The sequence below is a fragment of the Erythrolamprus reginae genome, chromosome 1 (genome assembly GCF_031021105.1).
Source record: "Erythrolamprus reginae isolate rEryReg1 chromosome 1, rEryReg1.hap1, whole genome shotgun sequence".
In the NCBI taxonomy this organism is placed as follows: domain Eukaryota; kingdom Metazoa; phylum Chordata; class Lepidosauria; order Squamata; family Dipsadidae; genus Erythrolamprus; species Erythrolamprus reginae.
The window spans coordinates 28,928,030-28,942,943 of record NC_091950.1 but is presented as its reverse complement, the minus strand read 5'-3'; positions in this window follow the sequence as shown (position 1 = coordinate 28,942,943).

Below are 14,914 nucleotides of genomic sequence, written 5' to 3'. Positions count from 1 at the left end.
ATTCATTCATTCATTCATTCATTCATTTTGTCCAATACACAAGGAGGGTTTTAGTGGGTATATATCTATATACACATAGTAAAATACATGATGAAGGTTATAGAGGAGATACTCATAGTAAAATATATCTAAGAAATAATAGAAAAGAAGATAAAGTAATAGACCATATCAATGAAAGAATAGAAGAAGAGATATAGGAATGGAAGAAAGGTATAGGAGATATAGGAGAGCAATAGGACAGGGGACGGAAGGCATGGTTCAACGAGGAGCTCCGGGAGTTGAAACGCCAGAAGAGACGTCTAGAGAAGCGATGGAGGAAGAGTAAGTCTGAATCCGATCGAACACTTGTAAGAGCACATATTAAGACTTACAAAGTGGCGCTCAAGGCGGCAAGATGCGCGTATCATTCCGCCTTGATTGCATCAGCGGAATCCCGGCCGGCCGCTCTGTTTAGGGTGACCCACTCCCTTCTTAATCAGGGGGGAGTTGGGGAGCCCTTGCAGAGTAGTGCCGAGGATTTTAACACGTTTTCCGCTGATAAAATCGCTCGGATCCGAGCGGACCTCGACTCTAATTGGAATACAGAGTCGACTGACAATGTGTCAGTTGAGGTGACTGGGGCATGTACTTGTCCACCTGTCTGGGAGGAGTTTGATCTGGTGACACCTGATGAAGTGGACAAGGCCATTGGAGCTGTGAGTTCCGCCACCTGTTTACTGGATCCGTGTCCCTCCTGGCTGGTTTCGGCCAGCAAATAGGTGACACGGAGCTGGGTCCAGGAGATTGTCAACGCTTCTTTGGGGAGGGGGTCCTTTCCGGATCCCTACAAGGAGGCACTTGTGTGCCCCCTCCTCAAGAAGCCTTCCCTGGACCCAGCCATTCTCAATAACTATCGACCAGTCTCCAACCTTCCCTTTATGGGGAAGGTTGTTGAGAAGGTGGTGACGCTCCAGCTCCAGCGGTCCTTGGAAGAAGCCGATTATCTAGGTCCTCAGCAGTCAGGATTCAGGATTCCAGCTACAGCACGGAAACTGCTTTGGTCATGCTGATGGATGATCTCTGGCGGGCCCGGGACAGGGGTTTATCCTCTGTCCTGGTGCTTCTTGACCTCTCAGCGGCTTTCGATACCATCGACCATGGTATCCTTCTGCGCCGGCTGGAGGGGTTGGGAGTGGGAGGCACTGTCCTTCAGTGGTTCTCCTCCTACCTCTCTGGTCGGTCGCAGTCGGTGTTAGTGGAGGGTCAGAGGTCGACCTCTAGGTTACTCCCTTGTGGGGTGCCTCAGGGGTCGGTCCTCTCCCCCCTACTATTTAATATCTACATGAAACCGCTGGGTGAGATCATCCAAGGGCATGGGGTGAGGTATCATCAGTATGCAGATGATACCCAGCTTTACATCTCCACCCCTTGTCCAGTCAGCGAAGCAGTGGAAGTGATGTGCCAGTGCCTGGAGGCTGTTGGGGTCTGGATGGGTGTCAACAGACTCAAGCTCAACCCGGATAAGACGGAGTGGCTGTGGGTTTTGCCTCCCAAGGACAATTCCATCTGTCCGTCCATCACCCTGGGGGGGGAGTCACTAACCCCCTCAGAGAGGGTTCGCAACTTGGGTGTCCTCCTCGATCCACAGCTCACATTAGAGAAACATCTTTCAGCTGTGGCGAGGGGGGCGTTTGCCCAGGTTCACCTGGTGCACCAGTTGCGGCCCTATTTGGACCGGGAGTCACTGCTCACAGTCACTCATGCCCTCATCACCTCAAGGCTCGACTACTGTAATGCTCTCTACATGGGGCTACCTTTGAAAAGTGTTTGGAAACTTCAGATCGTGCAGAATGCAGCTGCGAGAGCTATCATGGGCTTTCCTAAATATGCCCATGTCACACCAACACTCCGCAGTCTGCATTGGTTGCCGATCAGTTTCCGGTCACAATTCAAAGTGTTGGTTATGACCTATAAAGCCCTTCATGGCACTGGACCAGAATATCTCCGGGACCGCCTTCTGCCGCACGAATCCCAGCGACCAGTTAGGTCCCACAGAGTTGGCCTTCTCCGGGTCCCGTCAACTAAACAATGTCGTTTGGCGGGACCCAGGGGAAGAGCCTTCTCTGTGGCGGCCCCGACCCACCTCTGTCGTCAGGCATGGGGGAATTGACATGTTCCCTCCCCCTAGGCTTATAAAATTTATGCATGGTACGCTAGTATGTATGATTGGTTTTAATTTGTGGTGGGTTTTTTTGTTTGGTTTTTTTAAAAAATTAACTTAAATATTAGATTTGTTTTACATTGTATTGTGTTGCTGTGAGCCGCCCCGAGTCTGCGGAGAGGGGCAGCATACAAATCTGATTAAACTCAAACTCAAACTCTAGTGCACTTGTACTCGCCCCTTACTGACCTCTTAGGAATCTGAGTAGGTCAACTGTAGATAATCTAAGGGTAAAGTGTTGGGGGTTTGGGGATGACACTATGGAGTCCGGTAATGAGGTAATTGGGGAACCATCAGAAAGCTACCCCAAAATTTCAACTCTTTATTGATACAGAGGGGGAGGGTTTCATAACAACCTTAGTCGTTAAATTGATATGATCTTTAGGGTTCTTTTGTGTAATTGTTTTACTCCGTAATACATATTAACCAAAGTTATGGAAGTACCTTAAGGGATAGACATTATTATGCAAACGCTGAGGTTATTTTGCATTGGTGGTATAGCTATTAACACTTCTACAAAGCCAGGGGACGTTGTCTGTTCTCCACTTCTGTGATTACAGTGCAAAGAACAAAGAAGCCATCTAGCATTCTCACTAAGAGGATTTTAGCCTAAGATTGTCACAACCTATTAAAGCAAATGAAGCTTGGCATTTCACAAAGGGGGGAAATGCTTTAATTTGATTGTGAGAGATAGAATTTCTCATCTCCATGGTTTCTATTTCAGTCTGATCCTACTCTAATGGCATAAATACGTTCCAACCAGCGATTATTTCTAAATCTCCACACTTGAAAAGAGAAACATGACATTATTTCCCTACTGAGGAGTTACAATAGCTTTTTTCTTTTAATGCATTTTTGGTGGTGGAAAAAAACATGACAAAGGGAGGGGGCGATGAATCCTCTTAGGATGAGCAATTTCAGTGACGCCAGTCTAAACTGGTATGGATCAGATCCTAAATGTAATCCACATTGCAGAGATGGAATTCCGTATCTCTGATCTGAATCAAAGAGAGACCCAACCTAGGACTTAGGAGAAATTTCCCTCCAGTGAGAAGAATTAGTGGAATGGATTGCCTTCAGAGGTTTTGGGTGCTCTGCCACTGGAGGTTTTTAAGAAGAGATTGGACAACCATTTGTCTGAAATGATATAGGGCAGTGATAACGAACCTATGATATGGGTGCCACAGGTTGGTTATGATCTTTAAAGCCCTTCATGGCATTGGACCAGAATATCTCCGAGACCGCCTCCTGCCGCACGAATCCCAACGACCGATTAGGTCCCTCAGAGTGGGCCTTCTCCGGGTCCCGTCAACTAAACAATGTCGGTTGGCGGGCCCAAGGGGAAGAGCCCTCTCTGTGGCGGCCCCGACTCTCTGGAACCAACTCCCCCCGGAGATTAGAACTGCCCCTACTCTCCCTGCCTTCCGTAAAGTTCTTAAAACCCACCTTTGTCGTCAGGCATGGGGGAACTGAAACATCTCCCCCGGGCACGTACAATTTATGTATGGTATGTTTGTGTGTGTGCTTGTTAGTATATCGGGGTTCTTTTTTAAACTTTTTTAAATATTTAAATTTATTTGAATCTATTTGGATTTGTACGATTTGTTTATGCGTGTTGTGAGCCGCCCTGAGTTCACGGAGAGGGGCGGCATACAAATCTAAATAATAAATAAATAAATAAATAAATACACGAGTTGTTGCCCTAGCTCAGCTCCAATGTGCATGTGTGGGCCGGCCAGCTGATTTTTAGCTTGCACAGAGGCTCTGGGAAGGCGTTTTTTGCTTTCAAAGAGCCTCCCGGGGGATACGGGAGGGCATTTTTACCCTCCATTGGTTCCAGGGAAGCCTTTGGAGCTTGGAAGGGCAAAACAAGAGCCTACTGGGCCCACCAGAATTTGGGGAACAGGCTGTTTCCGACCTCCAGAGGGCGTCCGGGGGCAGAGAAATCTGTTTTCTCCATCCCCAGGCATTCAATTCAATTCAATTTATTAGATTTGTATGCAGCCCCTCTCCGTAGACTCTGGGTGGCTCACAACAATAATAACACAATATATAACAAATATAATAATTAAAAGTCATTAAAAGCCCCTTATTAAAAAGAAAACATACACAGAAACATACCATGCATAAACTGTATAAGCCTGGGAGAGATGTCTCAGGTGGGTTTTAAGAAGTTTATGAAAGACAAGAAAGGTAGGGGCAATTCTAATCTCCGGGGAGAGCTGGTTCCAGAGGGTCGGGGTCGCCACAGAGAAGGCTCTTCCCCTGGGTCCCGCCAGATGACATTGTTTAGTCGACAGGACCCGGAGAAGGCCAACTCTGTGGGACCTAACCGGTCACTGGGATTTGTGCGGCAGAAGGCGGTCTCGGAGATTAATTAATAAATTATGGGTGTGGGCACTCGCACATGCACAATACCACACGGACACACTCTTTTGGCACCCGAGGAAAAAAAGGTTCACCATCACTGATATAGGATCTCCTGCTTGGGCAGGGGGGTTGATTAGAAGACCACCAAAATACCTTCCAACTCTGTTACTTTGTTCTATTCTTTGCTGGTGTTGTGTATTCTGCATTCTATATTCTGATCTGATGCTGTTGTTCCTAAGACCTTTTGGCAGTCTATAGCAGTGATTTTCAACCTTTTTTGAGCCATGGCGCATTTTTTACATTTACAAAACCCTGGGGCACATTGAGTTGGGGGGGGGGGGCTAAAAAAAGTTTGGACAATTTTTCTCTCTCTCTCTTCCTCCCTTTCACTCTATTTCTCTCTCCCTTTTTTTTCTCTCTCTCCATCCCTTTCTTTCTCTCTCTCTTCCTTCCTCTTTTTTGCTCTCTTTCTCCCTACCTCACTCTATGTCTTTCTCTCTCCCACCTTCCCTCCCTCTCTTTTTCTTTCTCTCTTTCTTTCTCTCTCTCTTGCTTTCTTTCTCTCTCTTGTTTTCTCTCTCTCTCTCTCTCATTTTCTTTTTCTCTTTCTTTCTTTCTCTCTCTTGCTTTCTTTTTCTCTCTCTCTCTTGCTTTCTTTTTCTCTCTCTCTCTTTCTTTCTCTCTCTTGTTTTCTTTCTCTCTCTGAGCTTCGTGGCACACCTGACCATGTCTCACGGCACACTAGTGTGCCACGGCACACTGGTTGAAAAACACTGGTCTATAGCAATAGCAATAGGATTTAGACTTATATAACACTTCATAGTTAAGGTGACCAGATTTTAACATGGGTAAAGCGGGACATCGCTGATGGGAGCTGGGGGAGGGGTGTTTTTTATTAAAAATTTGGTCTAGGAAATTAGTACTTGTTTAACTAGCGCAACATTTGCTTCGAACAAAAATACCCATTAAAATGTTAAGAAACTCTTTATTTACAATCCACTTTTCTCCATCGCCCTCCAAGTCTGTTGGCTCTCCCAGATTCGTTTTTTTCAAGCAACCATTTGCCACGGGTGAGGGAGCTAGAGAAGGATCGAAGGCGGCTTTTGCAAAAGCTGATCCCCCCCCCCCTTGGCCTTTGCTAAGCTTCCTCTAACCAGAAGCATTTTTTTTAAAAATATTTATTGATTGATTTTTATAATATAAGAAAAACACACACACAACGTATAAGAAGTGCTCAGTGATTGTGCCCACCACCAGACAAACATTCGTACCCAACCACCAATCGGGGGTGTTTCTTATATAAATTGTTTTAACCCAAGAGCGAAATATTTATTTACATATTATAAAGTGATTCCAACTTGTTTCTTATTGCTTGGTCTCGGATCCTACTCGCCATATATCATGTTACCTTGTCCCATCGCCCCATCAGTTGTCACAATTCAGTTTCATTAGTCAAATTTATCCTTTTGTCCATAATCTCAAATTGAATGTGGTCCACCATGTACAGGTACCAATTTTGCATTGTCCATTTTGTCGCGTCCTTCCAACCTAAGACTATTACTGCCTGAGCGCTTTCTATCGCTACTTGTTTTATTTCTCTGAATTCTCCCATCTCGTTACTTTTAACTAATACTGCCATTTTCTTAGTAATTATCCATCTTATATTTAATATCCTATTAATATCCTCTTGCACTTTTTGCCAAAAATTCTGCACTTTCCATAGCATGGGCATTCCCATAGCATATATATATTCCATATTTACAGCAGCACGAAGCTTAAAACTTCAGCCTGATGATGGTGAATGTGATTTCACCGAAACGTCGCATAGACACTCAAAATATTACACAAGGCAAAACCCAAACTCAGAACAATCTACACACACATATATATATATGGGTTGTTTTTTTTTATGTCGGATCACCCTGGTATATTGAAGGAACGTCACAGCTCCTTTTTGCCTCTAGGCCCAACCCAGGACCATTTCAAGGCAGTTAATTCATTCATAGCCGACAACTATATTCTGTATGTATCAAATGTTTTTAGCTGAAATTTTAAAATTAAGGGAGACTAGGATGGCACCATTTCGGCCTTGTTCTGGCCTCATCAGCTAGCCACACCCTTCCTTACTGGGATTCGATCTGGCAGCCTCTGCCTTGTAAGGCAGAGAATTAGCAGTTGAGCCACCAGACCTTGATCTCTCCAGCTCTGTACCAGGGAGGGGCTATATGGGTTTTTTTTTATGTCGGATCACCCTGGTATATTGAAGGAACGTCACAACTCCTTTTTGCCTCTAGGCCCAACCCAGGACCATTTCAAGGCAGTTAATTTATTCATAGCCGACAACTATATTCTGTATGTATCAAATGTTTTTAGCTGAAATTTTAAAATTAAGGGAGACTAGGATGGCACCATTTCGGCCTTGTTCTGGCCTCATCAGCTAGCCACACCCTTCCTTACTGGGATTCGATCTGGCAGCCTCTGCCTTGTAAGGCAGAGAATTAGCAGTTGAGCCACCATACCTTGATCCCTCCAGCTCTGTACCAGGGAGGGACTATATGTTTTTTTTTAATGTCGGATCACCCTGGTATATTGATCAAGGTCTATATTTATTTATTTATTTATTTATTTGATTGATTGATTGATTGATTGATTGATTTTTATGCCACCCTTCTCCTTAGACTCAGGGCAGCTTACAACATGTTAGCAATAGCACTTTTTTAACACAGCCAGCCTATTGCCCCCACAATCCGGGTCCTCATTTTACCCACCTCGGAAGGATGGAAGGCTGAGTCAACCTTGAGCCAGTGATGAGATTTGAACCGCTGACCTGCAGATCTACAAGTCAGCTTCAGTGGCCTGCAGTACAGCACTCTACCTGCTGCGCCACCCCGGCTCATTGCATATGCATGTACAATCCTTTATCTTGGCACCCATGCCAACAAATACCTTTAACATTCTGCTGAAAATGTGCAAGTTGAACGGGTGTGTAATACCACTTATGTAATATTTTCCTTCTCATTTCCCTAACTCTTGTATTCTTCGTTTTCCTTATATTCTCTACTATATTTTTCATCTCTTGCGCCTCTACTTGCATCTCATGTTGCCACTATTTAGTCAATCCTTGCATCACATCCCCATCTGACTGCACTAACATCTTATATATATTGCTTGCTTGTGCCTTTATACCCTCACTTTTTTCTCTTATTATAACCAGAAGCCTTCATGGCTGGGGGACTCTTTGCCGTGAAGGCGCCCAACTTTCCTCCCTGCCTACAAGTGGACCCGTTTTAGGGTGCGCCCTCTAGAGGCCTGTAGTGTCACCTCAGAGCTGCCCTGTGTCTTTTGGGCACATTCCATACAGGGACAGAGCCCCGATTCCGAGGAGGTGAGGGACAGGAGGAGGAGGCTTGCGGTGAGCTGCAGCCTCCAAACTGGTGGCTGGGTGGAGCTCGGAGATGTGCGTGGTCAGGGTAGCTCCCGGCTCAGTCCGTTCCATGTCACTTCTGAGCTCCAAATCCAAGGATTCTGCCTCAGTGCTGTCACTTTCGCCTTCCGAGCAGCTCGGGCCGCACTTGAGCTCACTTTTGCCTGCCGGCCTGGACCCCAGATCCACTCCGTCTGCAGCCACCTTCTCGGTCAGCTCTTTCTCTTTGTCTTTCTGCACTTGTGCATCTTTGGAATGCTGCCATTTCATTCGCTGGTTTGCGGGCAAATTTATGGATGCATTTATTGTTATTACTATTTGTTAATTTATCTCACTGTGAGGCTACTCCAGGCGGCTTAGAATAATGTAAAGAAAGAAAAAAATTAAAATTAAAAAAATAAAAACCATGTAAAGTTTTTTCAAAAAATTGGGACTTTTTAAAAATGCCCCGGGACACAGGACAAATGGTTCAAAATCTGGCCTGGCCTGCCAAAAGCAGGACATCTGGTCACCTTATTTATATGTTTTTACAGCTCTCCCTAAGCAGTTTACAGAATCAGTATATTGCCTCCAATAATCTAGGTCCTCATTTTACCCTCCTCGAAAGGATGGAAGGCTGAGTCAACCTTGAACCGGTGGTGAGATTTGAACTGCTGAACGACAGCTAGCAGTTATTATTATTATTATTATTTATTAGATTTGTATGCCGCCCCTCTCCGTTGAAGTACCTTGCAGTTTTAACCACTGTGCCACCCTGGCAGTCTAACAAGTACAGTAGAGTCTCAGTTATCCAACATAAATGGGTGCGCTGATAGTCGTATAGCCAAAATGTCAGATAATCCAGACTCTACTGTATATGGCCCGCCCACCCGCTTCTGTCCCTGGCTCGCTCACTCTCTCGCTTGCTTCCATCCCTGGCTCTCTCTCTCTAGCTCGCTTCCCTCCTCAGCTGTCTCTCACTTGCTCCCTCGCTCGCCTGCTTCCATCCCCAGCTCTCTCTTTCTCTCTTGCTCGCCCACTTCCGTCCTCAGCTCTCTCTCTCTCTCTAGCTCGCTTCCCTCCTCAGCTCTCTCTCTCTCTCTCTCTCTCTCTCTAGCTCGCTTCCCCCCTCAGCTCTCTCTCTCTCTCTCTCTCTCTCTCTCTCTCTAGCTCGCTTCCCTCCTTAGCTGTCTGTCTCTCTAGTTTACTTCCATCCCTGGCTCTCTCTCTCTCTAGCTCGCTTCCCTTCTCAGCTCTCTCTCTCTCTCTCTATCTAGCTCGCTTCCCTCCTTAGCTGTCTGTCTCTCTAGTTTACTTCCATCCCTGGCTCTCTCTCTCTCTAGCTCACTTCCCTCCTCAGCTCTCTCTCTCTCTCTAGCTCGCTTCCCTTCTCAGCTCTCTCTCTCTCTCTCTATCTAGCTCGCTTCCCTCCTTAGCTGTCTGTCTCTCTAGTTTGCTTCCATCCCTGGCTCTCTCTCTCTCTAGCTCACTTCGCTCGTCAGCTGTCTCTCACTTGCTCGCTCACTCGCCCGCTTCCATCCCCAGCTCTCTCTTTCTTTCTTTCTTGCTCGCCCACTTCCATCCTTGGCTCTCTCTCTCTCTCTCTAGCTCGCTTCCCTCCTCAGCTCGCTCTCTCTCTCTCTCTAGCTCACTTCCCTCCTCAGCTGTCTCTCACTTGCTCATTCGCTTGCCTGCTTCCATCCCCAGCTCTCTCTTTCTCTCTTGCTCGCCCACTTCCGTCCTTGTCTCTCTCTCTCTCTCTCTCTCTAGCTCGCTTCCCTCCTCAGCTCTCTCTCTCTCTCTCTCTCTCTAGCTCGCTTCCCTCCTTAGCTGTCTGTCTCTCTAGTTTGCTTCCATCCCTGGCTCTCTCTCTCTCTCTAGCTCGCTTCCCTCCTCAGCTGTCTCTCACTTGCTCGCTCGCTCGCCTGCTTCCATCCCCAGCTCTCTCTTTCTCTCTTGCTCACCCACTTCCGTCCTTGGCTCTCTCTCTCTCTCTCTAGCTCGCTTCCCTCCTTAGCTGTCTGTCTCTCTAGTTTGCTTCCATCCCTGGCTCTCTCTCTCTCTCTAGCTCATTTCGCTCGTCAGCTGTCTCTCACTTGCTCGCTCGCTCGCCTGCTTCCATCCCCAGCTCTCTCTTTCTCTCTTGCTCACCCACTTCCGTCCTTGGCTCTCTCTCTCTCTCTCTAGCTCGCTTCCCTCCTTAGCTGTCTGTCTCTCTAGTTTGCTTCCATCCCTGGCTCTCTCTCTCTCTCTAGCTCACTTCGCTCGTCAGCTGTCTCTCGCTTGCTCACTCACTCAACCGCTTCCATCCCCAGCTCTCTCTTTCTCTCTTGCTCGCCCACTTCCATCCTTGGCTCTCTCTCTCTCTCTCTCTCTCTCTAGCTCGCTTCCCTCCTCAGCTCTCTCTCTCTCTCTCTCTAGCTTGCTTCCCTCCTAGCTGTCTGTGTCTCTTGTTTGCTTCCATCCCTGGCTCTCTCTCTCTAGCTCGCTTCCCTCCTCAGCTGTCTCTCACTTGCTCGCTCGCTCGCTCGCCTGCTTCCATCCCCAGCTCTCTCTTTCTCTCTTGCTCGCCCACTTCCGTCCTTGGCTCTCTCTCTCTCTCTCTAGCTCGCTTCCCTCCTCAGCTCTCTCTCTCTCTCTCTCTAGCTCGCTTCCCTCCTCAGCTCTCTCTCTCCCTCTCTCTCTCTCTAGCTCGCTTCCCTCCTTAGCTGTCTGTCTCTCTAGTTTGCTTCCATCCCTGGCTCTCTCTCTCTCTCTCTCCAGCTCGCTTCCCTCCTCAGCTCTCTCTCTCCCTCTCTCTCTCTCTAGCTCGCTTCCCTCCTTAGCTGTCTGTCTCTCTAGTTTGCTTCCGTCCTTGGCTCTCTCTCTCTCTCTCTCCAGCTCGCTTCCCTCCTCAGCTCTCTCTCTCTCTCTCTCTCTCTCTAGCTCGCTTCCCTCCTTAGCTGTCTGTCTCTCTAGTTTGCTTCCATCCCTGGCTCTCTCTCTCTCTAGCTCACTTCGCTCGTCAGCTGTCTCTCACTTGCTCTCTCACTCGACCGCTTCCATCCCCAGCTCTCTCTTTCTCTCTTGCTCGCCCACTTCCGTCCTTGGCTCTGTCTCTCTCTCTCTAGCTCGCTTCCCTCCTCAGCTCTCTCTCTCTCTCTCTAGCTCGCTTCCCTCCTTAGCTGTCTCTCTCTCTCTAGCTCACTTTGCTCGTCAGCTGTCTCTCACTTGCTTGCTCACTCGCCCGCTTCCATCCCCAGCTCTCTCACTCTCTCTAGCTCGCTTCCCTCCTTGGCTTTCTCTCGCTCACTCACTTCCCTCCTCACAGCTTGCTTCCCCATCGTGGCTGTCATATTTGGGGCCATGTCTGGGGGGCACGGAAATGCCTACAGCCATGCCCCCAAGCAGCCACAACATCAGATAATCCAGAGTATTGGATATCCAAAGGACAGATAACCGAGACTCGACTGTACTTATAACCAGAAAAGCCCCCAGAGGCGTCCATTGAATCAAAATGCATACAGAATTGACAATAGCCAAAGGGTTTTTTAAATTATTTTTAATAAGGAAAGCCAGAAGAGAGAGTTGACTAAATTTCCTATAAACATCAACTTCCTTCCTCCTTTGAGGTTAATTAGAAAGAGAAGAGCATGACAACCTTAAAATTTTCTACAACCTGAAACAGTATGGTAAGTATTGATCTTCAAAAATAAATTGATATGACTCATCCTGATAGTCATGTTCTGGTTAATGAAAAATGTTCCTGTGAAATGGGCAAAGTGAAATGGCTATGGAATCATAGAACGATAGAATTACAGGCTCGGAGGGACTTTAGAAGTTTTGTAGGCCAACCCACTGACGAAAGCAGGAGTCCTTATACCAGTGATGGTGAACCTATGGCACAGGTACCACAGGTGGCATGTGGAGTAATATCTGCTGGCACACGAGCCATTATTTATTTATTTTTATTTTTATTTATTTATTTTGTCCAATACACAATACATATTGAAGAGGATAGACATGAAGTATTATATATAAAGAAAAGATATAAAAGTAGAGGAGAAGATATATGCGCAGCAGGTAGAGTGCTATAGAGTGCAGTATTGCCGGCCACTGAAACTGACTGTCAGCGGTTCAAATCTCATCACTGGCTCAAGGTTGACTCAGCCTTCCATCCTTCTGAGGTAGGTAAAATGAGGACCCAGATTGTGGGGGCAATATGCTGGCTCTGTTAAAAATTGCTATTGCTAACATGTTGTAAGCCTCCCTGAGTCTAAGGAGAAGGGTGGCATAAAATTTGAATAAATAATAATAAATAAATAATAATAATAATAATATATGAGATAAGGAGAGACAATTGGACAGGGGACGAAAGGCACACTGGTGCATTTATTCACGCCCCTTAATGACCTCTAAGGAACCTGGAGAGGTCAATCGTGGATAGTCTAAGGGAGAAATGTTGGGGGTTAGGGGTTGACACTACTGAGTCCGGTAATGAGTTCCACGCTTCGACAACTCGATTGCTAAAGTCATATTTTTTACAGTCAAGCTTGGAGCGATTAATATTAAGTTTGAATTTGTTGCGTATTCTTGTATTGTTGCGGTTGAAGCTGAAGTAGTCATTGACAGGCAGGACGTTGCAGCATATGATTTTGTGGGCAATACTTAGATCGTGTTTTAGGCATCGTAGTTCTAAGCTTTCTAGACTAGCTAAGCTCCAACCTGCATGTGTGTGCCAGCCAGCTGATTTTTGGCTCACACAGAGGCTGTAGGAGGGCATTTTTGGCTTCCAGAGAGGCTCTGTGGGGATGGAGAGGGCGTTTTTACCCTCTCCCAGCTTTGGAGAAAGACTAGGGCTGTTAGCAGTCTTTCAAAATAATAATAATAATAATAATAATACCAACAACAACAACTTGGACAGGAAAACCAGAAAATTAATGATGATCCAACATGCACTACATCCCCACAGTGACGTTGACAGGCTATATTTACCATGGAAAATAGGTGGCAGAGAACTTTTGCAAGTGAGGCAGACAGTGGAAGAAGAGAAGCATGCATTAACTGTCTATGTGAAGGAGAGCAAAGAGCCAGGGTTGATAGAGGTCAACAATAGGAAGCTTCTCAAGGGGAAGCAAGATAATGACCAGTACAGAAAAAATGTAACTCAATGTCATATGGACTGCTGGAGGAAAAAAGCATTGCATGGCCAGTTCTTGGAGAAGATTGAAGGCAAAGTGGATAAAGAAAAGATCTGGTCATGGCTTACAAGTGGAACACTCAAAAAGGAGACAGAAGGACTAATACTGGCTGCACAAGAACAGGCCATTAGAACAAAGCCAGAATTGAAAAATCAAAAGACGATCCGAAGTGCAGACTCTGTAAAGAAACAGACGAAACAATCAATCACATACTCACCTGTTGCAAAAAGATCACACAATGTTGTGGCACAGATGATCCACTGGAACTTGTGCCAGACCTACCATTTACCAGTGGCAAAGTACTGGTGGGATCACAAGCCTGAAAAAGTGGTCAAAAATGAACAAGCAAAACTACTTCCGACTTCAGACTGACCGAATTTTGAAAGATAATACATCAGACATCATGATTGTGGAGAAAAAGAAAGTTTGGATTATTGACATTGCAATCCCAGGAGACAGCAGAATTGAGGAGAAGCAGCTAGAGAAATTGGCGAAATACGAAGATCTAAAAATCGAGCTGCAGCGACTCTGGAATAAGCCAGTGAAAGTGGTCCCAGTGGTTCTTGGCACACTGGGTGCAGTGCCAAAGGATCTCAGTAGACATTTGAAAACCATCAGAATTGACAAAATCTCCATCTGTCAATTGCAGAAGGCTGCTTTACTGGGATCGGCACACATAATTCGCCATTACATCATGCAGTCCTAGGTGCTTGGGAAGCTCTCGACTGGTGATGAAATATGAAATCCAGCATAGTGATCTCATTTGCTGTGTTGTATTGTATTATTATAATAACAATAACAATAATAGCAGCAACAATAACAACAACAGAGTTGGAAGGGACCTTGGAAGTCTTCTAGTCCAACCCCCTGCTTAGGCAGGAAATCCTACACTACTTCAGACAGATGATTATTCAACATCTGGTTTAAAACTTCCAGTGTTGGGGCATTCACAACTTTTGGAGACAAGCTGTTCCACTGATTAATTGTTCTGACTGCCAGGAAATTTCTCCTTAGTTCCAAGTTACTTCTCTCCTTGTTTAGTTTCCACCCATTGCTTCTTTTTCTACCCTCAGGTGCTTTGGAGAATAGGTTGACTCCTTCTTATATCTAAGGGGCTGCCACAAAATAGAAGGCATCTTCTCCAAGGCACCAGAAGGATGAGTGGAAACCAATCAAGGGGAAAATCAACTTAGAAGTAAGGACAAATTTCCTGACAGCTAGAACAATTACTCAATGGAATGACTTAAGAGAAGAGTCTAGATAGAGTGCAGAGAAGAGCAACAAAGATGATTCAGAGACTGAAGGCTAAAATATAAGAAGAATGCCGGAATTGGGTATGTCTAGTTTAATGAAAAGAAGTGCTAGTTGTGACATGATAGCAGTCTTCCAATATCTAAGAGGCTGCCACAGGGAGGACAGGGGTCAACCTATCCTCCAAAGCACATGAAGCTAGAATAAGAAGCAATTGGTGGAAACTAATCAAGGAGAAAAGCAATCTGCCGCACGAATCCCAGCAACCGGTCAGGTCCCACAGAGTTGGCCTTCTCCGGGTCCCGTCGACTAAACAATGTCATTTGGCGGGACCCAGGAGAAGAGCCTTCTCTGTGGCGGCCCCGACCCTCTGGAACCAGCTCCCCCCAGATATCAGAGTTGCCCCCACCCTCCTTGCCTTTCGCAAGCTCCTTAAAACCCACCTCTGTCGTCAGGCATGGGGGAATTGAATTTTTTTCCCTTCCCCCTAGGCTTATAGAATTTATACAT